This window comes from Cherax quadricarinatus, chromosome 1 (assembly GCF_038502225.1).
Source record: "Cherax quadricarinatus isolate ZL_2023a chromosome 1, ASM3850222v1, whole genome shotgun sequence".
Lineage (NCBI taxonomy): Eukaryota > Metazoa > Arthropoda > Malacostraca > Decapoda > Parastacidae > Cherax > Cherax quadricarinatus.
This window is the reverse complement of record NC_091292.1, coordinates 91,462,594-91,477,260: the sequence shown is the minus strand read 5'-3', so window position 1 is coordinate 91,477,260 and position 14,667 is coordinate 91,462,594. Positions and strand designations below refer to the sequence as shown.

The window sequence follows — 14,667 nt, the reverse complement described above, 5'->3', positions numbered from 1 at the left end:
GACAGCAACCACCCAGGGAGGTACTACCGTCCTGCCAAGTGAATGTAAAACAAAAGCCTGTAATTATTTTACATGATGGTAGGATTGCTGGTGTCTTTTGTCTGTCTCATAAATACGCAAGATTACAGGTATGTCTTGCTACTTCTACTTACACTTAGGTCACACTACACATACATGTTCACGTTTATTTATACACACTCATCTGAGTTTTCTTTGATTTTATCTTAATAGTTCTTGGTCTTATTACTTTTCCTTTTATATCCACGGGGAAGTGGAATAAGAATCTTTCCTCCGTAAGCCATGCGTGTTGTAAAAGTCAACTAAAATGCCGGGAACAATGGACTAGTAACCCCTTTTCCTGTAAAGATTACTAAAAAGAATAAGAAGAAAATTGTCAAAGTGGGAAGTCTGAATGTGCGTGGATGTTGTGCAAATGATAAGAAAGAGATGATTGTGGATGTTATGAATGAGAAGAAGCTAGATGTCCTGGCTTTAAGTGAAACAAAGCTAAAGGGGGTGGGAGAGTTTCAGTGGAGAGGAATAAATGGGATTAGGTCAGGGGTTTCAAATAGAGTTACAGCTAAAGAAGGAGTAGCAATAATGTTGAAGGATAAGCTATGGCAGGAAAAGAGGGACTATAAATGTATTAATTCAAGGATTATGTGGAGTAAAATAAAGACTGGATGTGAAAAGTGGGTTATAGTAAGCGTGTATGCACCTGGAGAAGAGAGAAGTGTAGAGGAGAGAGAGAGATTTTGGGAAATGTTGAGTGAATGCGTGGGGAGTTTTAAATCAAGTGTGAGAGTAATGGTGGTTCGGGATTTCAATGCTAAAGTGGGTAAAAATGTTATGGAGGGAGTAGTAGGTAAATTTGGGGTGCCAGGGGTAAATGTAAATGGGGAGCCTTTAATTGAGCTATGTGTAGAAAGAGATCTCGTAATAAGTAATACATATTTTATGAAAAAGAGGATAAATAAATATACAAGGTATGATGTAGCACGTAATGAAAGTAGTTTATTAGATTATGTATTGGTGGATAAAAGGTTGATGGGTAGGCTCCAGGATGTACATGCTTATAGAGGGGCAACTGATATATCGGATCATTATTTAGTTGTAGCTCCAGTTAGAGTAAGAGGTAGATGGGAAAAGAGGAAGGTGGCAACAACAAGTAAGAGGGAGGTGAAAGTGTATAAACTAAGGGAGGAGGAAGTTCGGGGGAGATATAAGCGACTGTTGGCAGAAAGGTGGGCTAGTGCAAAGATGAGTAGTAGGGGGGTTGAAGAGGGTTGGAATAGTTTTAAAAATGCAGAATTAGAATGTGGGGCAGAAGTTTGTGGTTATAGGAGGGTGGGGGCAGGTGGAAAGAGGAGTTATTGGTGGAATGATGAAGTAAAGGGTGTGATAAAAGAGAAAAAGGTAGCTTATGAGAGGTTTTTACAAAGCAGAAGTGTTATAAGAAAAGCAGAGTATATGGAGAGTAAAAGAAAGGTGAAGAGAGTGGTGAGAGAGTGCAAAAGGAGAGCAGATGATAGAGTGGGAGAGGCACTGCCAAGAAATTTTAATGAAAATAAGAAAAAATTTTGGAGTGAGTTAAACAAGTTAAGAAAGCCTAGGGAAAGTATGGATTTGTCAGTTAAAAACAGAGTAGGGGATTTAGTAGATGGGGAGAGGGAGGTATTAGGTAGATGGCGAGAATATTTTGAGGAACTTTTAAATGTTGAGGAAGAAAGGGAGGCGGTAATTTCATGTACTGGTCAGGGAGGTATACCATCTTTTAGGAGTGAAGAAGAGCAGAATGTAAGTGTGGTGGAGGTACGTGAGGCATTACGTAGAATGAAAGGGGGTAAAGCAGCTGGAACTGATGGGATCATGACAGAAATGTTAAAAGCAGGGGGTGATATAGTGTTGGAGTGGTTGGTACTTTTGTTTATTAAATGTATGAAAGAGGGGAAGGTACCTAGGGATTGGCGGAGAGCATGTATAGTCCCTTTATATAAAGGGAAAGGGGACAAAAGAGATTGTAAAAATTATAGAGGAATAAGTTCATTGAGTATACCAGGAAAAGTGTACGGAAGGGTTATTATTGAAAGAATTAGAGGTAAGACAGAATGTAGAATTGCGGATGAGCAAGGAGGTTTCAGAGTGGATAGGGGATGTGTAGATCAAGTGTTTACATTGAAGCACATATGTGAACAGTATTTAGATAAAGGTAGTGAAGTTTTTATTGCATTTATGGATTTAGAAAAGGCATATGATAGAGTGGATAGAGGAGCAATGTGGCAGATGTTGCAAGTATAAGGAATAGGTGGTAAGTTATTAAATGCTGTAAAGAGTTTTTATGAGGATAGTGATGCTCAGGTTAGGGTGTGTAGAAGAGAGGGAGAATACTTCCCGGTAAAAGTAGGTCTTAGACAGGGATGTGTAATGTCACCATGGTTGTTTAATATATTTATAGATGGGGTTGTAAAAAAAGTAAATGCTAGGCTGTTCGGGAGAGGGGTGGGATTAAATTATGGGGAATCAAATTCAAAATGGGAATTAACACAGTTACTTTTTGCTGATGATACTGTGCTTATGGGAGATTCTAAAGAAAAACTGCAAAGGTTAGTGGATGAGTTTGGGAATGTGTGTAAAGGTAGAAAGTTGAAAGTGAACATAGAAAAGAGTAAGGTGATAAGGGTATCAAATGATTTAGATTAAGAAAAATTGGATATCAAATTGGGGAGGAGGAGTATGGAAGAAATGAATGTTTTCAGATACTTGGGAGTTAACGTGTTGGCGGATGGATTTATGAAGGATGAGGTTAATCATAGAATTGATGAGAGAAAAAAGGTGAGTGGTGCATTGAGGTATATGTGGAGTCAAAAAATTTTATCTATGGAGGCAAAGAAGGGAATGTATGAAAGTATAGTAGTACCAACACTCTTATATGGATGTGAAGCTTGGGTGGTAAATGCAGCAGCGAGGAGACGGTTGGAGGCAGTGGAGATGTCCTGTGTAAGGGCAATGTGTGGTGTAAATATTATGCAGAAAATTCGGAGTGTGGAAATTAGGAAAAGGTGTGGAGCTAATAAAAGTATTAGTCAGAGGGCAGAAGAGAGGTTGTTGAGGTGGTTTGGTCATTTAGAGAGAATGGATCAAAGTAGAATGACATGGAAAGCATATAAATCTATAGGGGAAGGAAGGCGAGGTAGGGGTCGTCCTCGAAAGGGTTGGAGAGAGGGGGTAAAGGAGGTTTTGTGGGCAAGGGGCTTGGACTTCCAGCAAGCGTGCGTGAGCGTGTTAGATAGGAGTGAATGGAGACGAATGGTACTTGGGACCTGACGATCTTTATGAGTGTGAGCAGGGTAATATTTAGTGAAGGGATTCAGGGAAACCGGTTATTTTCATATAGTCGGACTTGAGTCCTGGAAATGGGAAGTACAATGCCTGCACTTTAAAGGAGGGGTTTGGGATATTGGCAGTTTGGAGGGATATGTTGTGTATCTTTATACGTATATGCTTCTAAGCTGTTGTATTCTGAGCACCTCTGCAAAAACAGTGATTATGTGTGAGTGTGGTGAAAGTGTTGAATGATGAAAGCATTTTTTGGGGGGGATTTTCTTTCTTTTTTCTTGGGTCACCCTGCCTCGGTGGGAGACGGCGGACTTGTTGAAAAAAATATATGTATATATATATATATATATATATATATATATATATATATATATATATATATATATATATATATATATATATATATATATGCAATAAGATCACAGTATACAGGTGATTTCAGAATATGCAAAACAACCACTCTGAATGAATAGAGAAATTCCAAGCGCTTTCGTGACTACTCACATTATCAAGGAACTATCAAGCGCTTGGAATTTCTCTATTCATTCAGAGTGGTTGTTTTGCATATATATATATATATATATATATATATATATATATATATATATATATATATATATATATATATATATATATATATATATATATATATATATATATATGTATAAATAATATATATATATGTATATATATATGTATATATATATAATTATATGTATATATATATATATTATATATATATACATATAATATATATATATATACTATATATGTATATATATATATATATATATATATATATATATATATATATATATATATATATATATATATATATATATATATATATATATATATATATATATATATATATATGTCGTGCCGAATAGGCAGAATTTGCGATCTTGGCTTAAATAGCAACGCTCATCTTGCCATATAGGACAAGTGAAAATTTGTGTATGCAATAATTTGGCCAAAAACATTCTGAACCTAACGAAAAAAATACATTTCACTGTGTTTGTTTAGTATTAAATTATTGTAAACAAATCTAAAATATATTTAGTTGGGTTAGGCTAAAATAAATTGCTCTTGTTATAATAAGGTCAGGTAAGTTTTCTAAGATTCTTTTGTTGCAAAATTAAAAATTTTTACATTAACATTAATAAAAAATATATATCTTTAAACGTATAAGAGATAATTTTAGAAAGGACTTAATTTTAAATGAGTTCTTGCTAATTGACCAGTTTTACATATTCGGCACGACATATATATATATATATATATATATATATATATATATATATATATATATATATATATATATATATATATATATATATATATATATATATATGCAATAAGATCACAGTAAACAGGTGATTTCAGAATATGCAAAACAACCTCTCTGAAAGAATAGAGAAATTCCAAGCGCTTTCGTGACTACTCACATTATCAAGTTCCTTGATAATGTGAGTAGTCACGAAAGCGCTAGGAATTTCACTATTCTTTCAGAGTGGTTGTTTTGCATATATATATATATATATATATATATATATATATATATATATATATATATATATATATATATATATATATGCAAAAATCGCAAACAAGCGACACAAGAAGCAAAACAACCAGGGGGAGATGAAACATAGCTCTATGCCTTTCGTGTTGCAATCAACACATCAGGAGCTTGCAATGTTGAAGAAATGAGTAGGAAGTCCAGGCAAAATTTCTCAAGTTACGATTATAAAAGGTTCATCTGGCATTACCATATCCTTCTCTTTTCTCCAGATTGAAGCGACCAAAAGGGAGAAATGTCTACAGAAAATGGCTAACTGAGGAGTTTACGTAGCTGAGCTGCCTGTCTAATTTTGCATTGCGACTTATCTAGCCTTAAACACCTGCAATAATCTCCCCCCCCCCCCCATCCACACTTCTAAACTAATGACAACTCACAAGAGTGGGTAGGTCAATCAGCAACACTCTCCAATACTGTGATTGTAACGGAGTGCAGTAGTCTGGGGTCACTCACACCTCTCGTAGTGGTGAGTGCAGTGGCCTGGGGTCCCTCACACCTCTCGTAGTGGTGAGTGCAGTGGCCTGGGGTCCCTCACACCTCTCGTAGTGGTGAGTGCAGTGGCCTGGGGTCACTCACACCTCTCGTAGTGGTGAGTGCAGTGGCCTGGGGTCCCTCACACCTCTCGTAGTGGTGAGTGCAGTGGCCTGGGGTCCCTCACACCTCTCGTAGTGGTGAGTGCAGTAGACTGGAGTCGCTCACACCTCTCGTAGTGGTGAGTGCAGCAGCCTGGGGTCACTCACACCTCTCGTAGTGGTGAGTGTAGCAGCCTGGGGTCACTCACACCTCTCGTAGTGGTGAGTGCAGTAGCCTGGGGTCACTCACACCTCTCGTAGTGGTAAGTGCAGTAGCCTGGGGTCACACTCACACCTCTCGCAGTTGTGAGTACAGTAGCCTGTGGTCACTCACACCTCTTGTAGTGGTGAGTGCAGTAGCCTAGGGTCACTCACACCTCTCGTAGTGGTGAGTGCAGCAGCCTGGGGTCACTCACACCTCTCGTAGTGGTGAGTGCAGTAGCCTGGGGTCACTTACACCTCTCGTAGTGGCGAGTGCAGTAGCCTGGGGTCACTTACACCTCTCGTAGTGGTGAGTGCAGTAGCCTGGGGTCACTCACACCTCTCGAAGTGGTGAGTGCAGTAGCCTGGGGTCACTCACACCTCTCGTAGTGGTAAGTGCAGTAGCCTGGGGTCACACTCACACCTCTCGTAGTGGTGAGTGCAGTAGCCTGGGGTCACACTCGTACCTCTCGTAGTGGTGAGTGCAGTAGCCTGGGGTCACACTGGGGTGCCTCTCGTAGTGGTGAGTGCAGTAGCCTGGGGTCACACTCGTACCTCTCGTAGTGGTGAGTGCAGTAGCCTGGGTCACACTGGGGTGCCTTTCGTAGTGGTGAGTGCAGTAGCCTGGGGTCACACTCACACCTCTCGTAGTGGTGAGTGCAGCAGCCTGGGGTAACACTTGTACCTCTCGTAGTGGTGAGTGCAGCAGCCTGGAGTCACACTTGGGTACCTCTCGTAGTGGTGAGTGCAGTAGCCTGGAGTCACAGTTGGGTACCTCTCGTAGTGGTGAGTGCAGTAGCCTGGGGTCACACTTGGGTACCTCTCGTAGTGGTGAGTGCAGTAGCCTGGAGTCACACTTGTGTACCTCTCGTAGTGGTGAGTGCAGTAGCCTGGAGTCACACTTGTGTACCTCTCGTAGTGGTGATTGCAGTAGCCTGGGGTCACACACCTCTCGTAGTGGTGAGTGCAGTAGCCTGGGGTCACACTCACACCTCTCGTAGTGGTGAGTGTAGTAGCCTGGGGTCTCACACACACCTCTCGTAGTGGTGAGTGCAGTAGCCTGGGGTCACACTCACACTTCTCATAGTGGTGAGTGCAGTAGCCTGGGGTCACACACCTCTCGTAGTGGTGAGTGCAGTAGCCTGGGGTCACACTCACACCTTTCGTAGTGGTGAGTGCAGTAGCCTGGGGTCACACACCTCTCGTAGTGGTGAGTGCAGTAGCCTGGAGTCACACTTGGGTACCTCTTGTAGTGGTGAGTGCAGTAGCCTGGGGTCACACTCACATCTCTCGCAGAGGTGAGCGCAGTAGCTTGGGGTCACACACACCTCTCGTAGTGGTGAGTGCAGTAGCCTGGGGTCACACTCGTACCTCTCGTAGTGGTGAGTGCAGCAGCCTGGGGTCACACTGGGATGCCTCTCGTAGTGGTGAGTGCGGTAGCTTGGGGTACCTCTCGTAGTGGTGAGTGCAGTAGCCTGGGGTCACACTGGGGTACCTCTCGTAGCGGTGAAGGCAGAAGCCTGGGTCACATTCGTACCTCTCGAAGTGGTGAGTGCAGTAGCCTGGGGTCACACTGGGGTACTTCTCGTAGCGGTGAATGCAGAAGCCTGGGTCACACTCGCCATGTCCTAGGGCCACACGCACGTTAGTACAATGCTCACCTGATCCGACCACAGAAGCTTAATCATACTGTACTTGTTAGCAGTGTCATAAATGACAACACGTTCTTAAAATTATGTCGAATTCATTTTTCTGGTATAAAAAGGAACATAAATGCACGAGTCGGTAGGAAGAAAGTGGTCACTCCGCAACACTGCAACTACACCACTTGTGGTTACAACACTGGCGAGGTCACAACACTGGTGACGAGGTCAAGACTGATGGTAAAGACACTTTGCTGAAGATTAGGTCACAACACTAATGAAGTCACCATAATGGTGGTTAGGCCACAACGCTGGTGAAGCAACAATACTGGTGAGGTCGCAACACTGTGCTGAGGTCACAACACTGGCGGTTAGGTCATTACATTGGTAATGAGGTCACAACACTGGTGGTGAGGTTACAATGGTGAGTTGGCTACAACACTGGTAGTGAGGTGACAACACTGGTGATGAGGTCACAACAATGGTGTTAAGTAGGTTACAACATTGGTGGTAGGTTACAACACTGGTGAAGAGACTGCAATACTTCGTGGTGAACAAGTTATAACATTGGTGGTGTATTCAATACTAGTGATGAGTAGGTTACATGTGGTGAGCAAGTTACAACACTGGTGGTGCGGTTACAACGCTAGTGGTGAGCAGGTTACTACACTCGTGGTGAGCTGGTTACAACACTGGTGGTGGGCAGGTTACAACACTGGTGGTGCGATTACAAAGGTAGTGGTGAGCAGGTTACAACACTGGTGGTGGTGGTGTCACATCACTATCAATCAAGTCACACCACTGGTAGCTGCTACAGCTACCTGCTACATCACCCGCCAGACTAGTGTCCCCAGTACGACAATCAGCTGATAGCGACGGCAGCCACCACAACAAGAGGTGGTACCTTACACGGCGTGAGCGGCAGGCGGGTCACCACCACTACCTACACTGGGGGCATTTAACAGTGTACGGCACAGGAGAGAGTGGCACTGCGTGTCTCAGTCACTGTGACTGCTGGATCAGCCGGGAACTCCATCAGCTGAAGAGGGAGGGGTAACCACCAGGGTCCAGCTGAGCCCCGCTGCCTGCCCGCCGCCACGATCAATAAGCAGGTGGCGGCCTCCCCCTCTCTCTCTCTCTCTCCCTCTCTTCCTTACACCTTAACCTTCATCTTCTGACACTTGCACAACACAACCGCCACACTAGCCCCACGCCTCGTACTCACCACGGCTAGGTCAGCTCCGGCCGCACCCGAGCCATCAATGTGGACACCACACTAAGACAAACACACGAACGCACGCGCGCGCGTTCTCAAGCACACAAGAGAGGGCGCACGCGCGCGGCCAGCACACGCAACCACCAATACCACCCCAGTACATCCAGACACACGGTGGCTTATATGACAAGAGGGAGGGGGAGGTTTAGCTCCTCACGTGGTTTATACGATGATCATTGTGTATACATTGTTTACTTAAACTCCTATTTTAAGGATTAAAATAGTCTTAATTGTTAGTGTACATAACTGCAACGTCACTGATCCACGTGCAGTTCATAAGCTTTAAACCTAACAAAATAACTTTGCTGCTCACGCGCGGTGTGTGATGCTGCAATCTAATTCCAGAACTATTAAAGAAATGGTAGAACAATGCAACGGGATACAAGTGAAGATATAAGTGGTGCGCGATCTAAGAAAGATATCCCAGTATCCTATAAGCCCAAATCCGGGAATGATGTATAACATACTGACCACAGCTGCGTGAACATTTCTCTAGAGTATACCACGATTTAAATTTTGAAGCCGATCAGATAAACCGTTCTTAAATTATAAACGAAAAGCTTGGAGAACGGAAAAAATAGGCAAACAATTAATGCAACCTTTCGGAGATACCTAAATATATGACAGACTAAACACTGAAGCTGGGAAACCAGGAGCATACTACTCTTGTAGATACAGACAGCAAATTGCTGATTAATTCAGCCACTGGAGTGATATCATGCTGGAGATCTGTATTCATAATTCCCTTCATTATTCCGATGTGGACATACCTACAACTTGTGTTAGCACTTACTACATTCCTGGTGATATTTCTATTTACTTAACTATTTACTTAAAAAACTGCAACATAATTATCTAATCAATAATGAAATAACTCCCTTAATAAATCTCTGAAATGTTGATGCAACCCTCACAAATCTGTCGACGCCAAGCAAATATATTCTGAATTTGTTAACATAATGGTTATCCTACTGGTGAAGCCATCAAAAAATATAATAAAAGTTATATAAAGTCATAATTTTGGCTAGATTAGGAAAGGGTAGGCACCGTTAATTTTTTCCTGACTTTTTCCCCCTACATTTATCATATTAGTTAATTCCTGCTAAGCGTTTTCTGAATGACCTCAAGTGGTTAAACCTGCTTTTCTGAATATATATTTTTTCTTACGGTGTTTGTGGTAGCACTGTATACTTTAATGCAGAGTGCGCAGATTCGAATCTTGTTCTGTAATAAGAATTTTGAGCGTGCGTGCGTGTTCGTGCTCTTCTTGCCGAATAAGGCAAGCGAAAATCTGTGTATGCAATAATTTAGCAAAAGTCATTCTCAACATAACGAAAAAACATATATTTCATTGTCCGTTTATTACTAAATTACTGTAAACTTACCTAAAATATAATTAGTTGGGTTAGACTAAATTAAATTGCGCTTGTTATAAAAAGGTTAGTTAAGTTTTCTAAAGTTCTTTTTGTACAAAATTATTAATTTTTACATTAACATAAACGAAAAAAATATATATCTTTAAACGTATAAGAGAAAATTTTAGAAAGGACTTAATTTTAAACGAGCTCTTGCTAATTGACCAGTTTTACCTATTCGACACAACATTATATATATATATATATATATATATATATATATATATATATATATATATATATATATATATATATATATATATATATATATTCCCAAACCCCTGCACTCTAAAGGAGGGGTTTGGGATATCGGCAGTTTGGAGGGATATGTTTATATCTTCATACGTATATGCTTCTAAAATGTTGCGTTCTGAGCACCTCTGCAAAAACAGTGATTGTGTGTGAGGTGAAAGTGTTGAATGATGATGAAAGTATTTTCTTTTTGAGGATTTTCTTTGTTTTGGGGTCACCCTGCCTCAGTGGGAGACGGCTGAAATTATACATACATACATACATACATATATATATATATATATATATATATATATATATATATATATATATATATATATATATATATATATATATATATATATATATATATATATATATATATATATATATATATATATATATATATATATATATATATATATAATGAGTATACCAGGAAAAGTATACGGTAGGGTTATAATTGAAAGAATTAGAGGTAAGACAATGTAGAATTGCGGACGAGCAAGGAGGTTTCAGAGTGGGTAGGGGATGTGTAGATCAGGTGTTTACATTGAAGAATCTGTGTGAACAGTATTTACATAAAGGTAGGGAAGTTTTTATTGCATTTATGGATTTAGAAAAGGCATATGATATATATATATATATATATATATGTCGTGCCGAATATGTAAAACTGGTCAATTAGCAAGAACTCGTTTAAAATTAAGTCCTTTCTAAAAATTTTCACTTTTACGTTTAAAGATATATTTTTTCATTAATGTTGATGTAAAAATTTATAATTTTGCACCAAAACGAACTTAGAAAACTTACCTAACCTTGTTATAACATGAACAATTTATTTTAGCCTAACCCAACTAAATATATTTTAGATTTGTTTACAATAATTTAATACTAAACAAACACAGTGAAATACATTTTTTTTCGTTAGGTTCAGAATGATTTTGGCGAAATTATTGCATACACAAATTTTCACTTGTCCTATATGGCAAGATGAGCGTTGCTATTTAAGCCAAGATCGCAAGTTCTGCCTATTCGGCACGACATATATATATATATATAATATATATATAATATATATATATATATAATATATATATAATATATATATATAATATATATATATAATATATATATATATAATATATATATATATACACTTTATATATATATATATATATATATATATATATATATATATAATATATATATATATAAACTTTTAGAGAGGGTGTGGTAGGTAAGTTTGGGGTGCCAGGTGTAAATGATAATGGGAGCCCTTTCATTGAACTTTGTATAGAAAGGGGTTTAGTTATAGGTAATACATATTTTAAGAAAAAGAGGATAAATAAGTATACAAGATATGATGTAGGGCGAAATGACAGTAGTTTGTTGGATTATGTATTGGTAGATAAAAGACTGTTGAGTAGACTTCAGGATGTACATGTTTATAGAGGGGCCACAGATATATCAGATCACTTTCTAGTTGTAGCTACACTGAGAGTAAAAGGTAGATGGGATACAAGGAGAATAGAAGCATCAGGGAAGAGAGAGGTGAAGGTTTATAAACTAAAAGAGGAGGCAGTTAGGGTAAGATATAAACAGCTATTGGAGGATAGATGGGCTAATGAGAGCATAGGCAATGGGGTCGAAGAGGTATGGGGTAGGTTTAAAAATGTAGTGTTAGAGTGTTCAGCAGAAGTTTGTGGTTACAGGAAAGTGGGTGCGGGAGGGAAGAGGAGCGATTGGTGGAATGATGATGTAAAGAGACTAGTAAGGGAGAAAAAGTTAGCATATGAGAAGTTTTTACAAAGTAGAAGTGATGCAAGGAGGGAAGAGTATATGGAGAAAAAGAGAGATTTTAAGAGAGTGGTGAAGCAATGTAAAAAGAGAGCAAATGAGAGAGTGGGTGAGATGTTATCAACAAATTTTGTTGAAAATAAGAAAAAGTTTTGGAGTGAGATTAACAAGTTAAGAAAGCCTAGAGAACAAATGGATTTGTCAGTTAAAAATAGGAGAGGAGAGTTATTAAATGGAGAGTTAGAGGTATTGGGAAGATGGAGGGAATATTTTGAGGAATTGTTAAATGTTGATGAATATAGGGAAGCTGTGATTTCGTGTATAGGGCAAGGAGGAATAACATCTTGTAGGAGTGAGGAAGAGCCAGTTGTGAGTGTGGGGGAAGTTCGTGAGGCAGTAGGTAAAATGAAAGGGGGTAAGGCAGCCGGGATTGATGGGATAAAGATAGAAATGTTAAAAGCAGGTGGGGATATAGTTTTGGAGTGGTTGGTGCAATTATTTAATAAATGTATGGAAGAGGGTAAGGTACCTAGGGATTGGCAGAGAGCATGCATAGTTCCTTTGTATAAAGGCAAAGGGGATAAAAGAGAGTGCAAAAATTATAGGGGGATAAGTCTGCTGAGTATACCTGGTAAAGTGTATGGTAGAGTTATTATTCAAAGAATTAAGAGTAAGACAGAGAATAGGATAGAAGATGAACAAGGAGGCTTTAGGAAAGGTAGGGGGTGTGTGGACCAGGTGATTACAGTGAAACATATAAGTGAACAGTATTTAGATAAGGCTAAAGAGGTCTTTGTGGCATTTATGGATTTGGAAAAGGCGTATGACAGGGTGGATATGGGGGCAATGTGGCAGATGTTGCAAGTGTATGGTGTAGGAGGTTGGTTACTGAAAGCAGTGAAGAGTTTTTACGAGGATAGTGAGGCTCAAGTTAGAGTATGTAGGAAAGAGGGAAATTATTTCCCAGTAAAAGTAGGCCTTAGACAAGGATGTGTGATGTCACCGTGGTTGTTTAATATATTTATAGATGGGGTTGTAAGAGAAGTAAATGCGAGGGTCTTGGCAAGAGGCGTGGAGTTAAAAGATAAAGAATCACACACAAAGTGGGAGTTGTCACAGCTGCTCTTTGCTGATGACACTGTGCTCTTGGGAGATTCTGAAGAGAAGTTGCAGAGATTGGTGGATGAATTTGGTAGGGTGTGCAAAAGAAGAAAATTGAAGGTGAATACAGGAAAGACTAAGGTTATGAGGATAACAAAAAGATTAGGTGATGAAAGATTGGATATCAGATTGGAGGGAGAGAGTACGGAGGAGGTGAATGTATTCAGATATTTGGGAGTGGACGTGTCAGCGGATGGGTCTATGAAAGATGAGGTGAATCATAGAATTGATGAGGGGAAAAGAGTGAGTGGTGCACTTAGGAGTCTGTGGAGACAAAGAACTTTGTCCTTGGAGGCAAAGAGGGGAATGTATGAGAGTATAGTTTTACCAACGCTCTTATATGGGTGTGAAGCATGGGTGATGAATGTTGCAGCGAGGAGAAGGCTGGAGGCAGTGGAGATGTCATGTCTGAGGGCAATGTGTGGTGTGAATATAATGCAGAGAATTCGTAGTTTGGAAGTTAGGAGGAGGTGCGGGATTACCAAAACTGTTGTCCAGAGGGCTGAGGAAAGGTTGTTGAGGTGGTTCAGACATGTAGAGAGAATGGAGCGAAACAGAATGACTTCAAGAGTGTATCAGTCTGTAGTGGAAGGAAGGCGGGGAAGGGGTCGGCCTAGGAAAGGTTGGAGAGAGGGGGTAAAGGAGGTTTTGTGTGCGAGGGGCTTGGACTTCCAGCAGGCATGCGTGAGCGTGTTTGATAGGAGTGAATGGAGACAAATGGTTTTTAATACTTGACGTGCTGTTGGAGTGTGAGCAAAGTAACATTTATGAAGGGGTTCAGGGAAACCGGCAGGCCGGACTTGAGTCCTGGAGATGGGAAGTACAGTGCCTGCACTCTGAAGGAGGGGTGTTAATGTTGCAGTTTAAAAACTATAGTGTAAAGCACCCTTCTGGCAAGACAGTGATGGAGTGAATGATGGTGAAAGTTTTTCTTTTTCGGGCCACCCTGCCTTGGTGGGAATCGGCCAGTGTGATACATATATATATATATATATATATATATATATATATATATATATATATATATATATATATATATATATATATATATATATATATGTCGTGCCGAATAGGCAGAAATTGCGATCTTGGTTTAAATAGCAACGCTCATCTTGCCATATAGGACAAGCGAAAATTTGTGTATCCAATAATTTCGCCAAAATCATTCTGAACCTAACGAAAAAATATATTTCACTGTGTTTGTTTAGTATTAAATTACTGTAAACAAATCTAAAATATATATAGTTGGGTTAGGCTAAAATAAATTGCTGTTATAATAAGGTTAGGTAAGTTTTTTAAGATTCTTTTGATGCAAAATTAAAAATTTTTACATTAAAATTAATGAAAAAAATATATCTTTAAACGTATAAAAATTTTTTTTAGAAAGGACTTAATTTTAAATGAGTTCTTGCTAATTGACCAGTTTTATATATTCGGCACGACATATTAA

General features: G+C 39.5%; 1 protein-coding gene across 3 annotated transcripts in view; it reads right to left on the bottom strand.

The window, feature by feature from the left end:
* LOC128686058 (SRRM2 protein homolog rsr-2) overlaps positions 1–14,667 on the bottom strand; it is a 350,784-nt gene that overhangs the window by 218,677 nt on the left and 117,440 nt on the right. The window contains exon 1 of one of the 3 annotated variants that reach the window (XM_070084003.1): positions 5,296–8,637. The exons of 1 other annotated variant lie outside the window; for it this stretch is intronic. The gene's annotated coding sequence lies outside the window, so the exon portion shown is untranslated. Of the gene's footprint in view, positions 1–5,295; positions 8,638–14,667 lie in introns of those variants that run through there. One more of the 3 variants, XM_070084014.1, reaches the window with a different exon arrangement.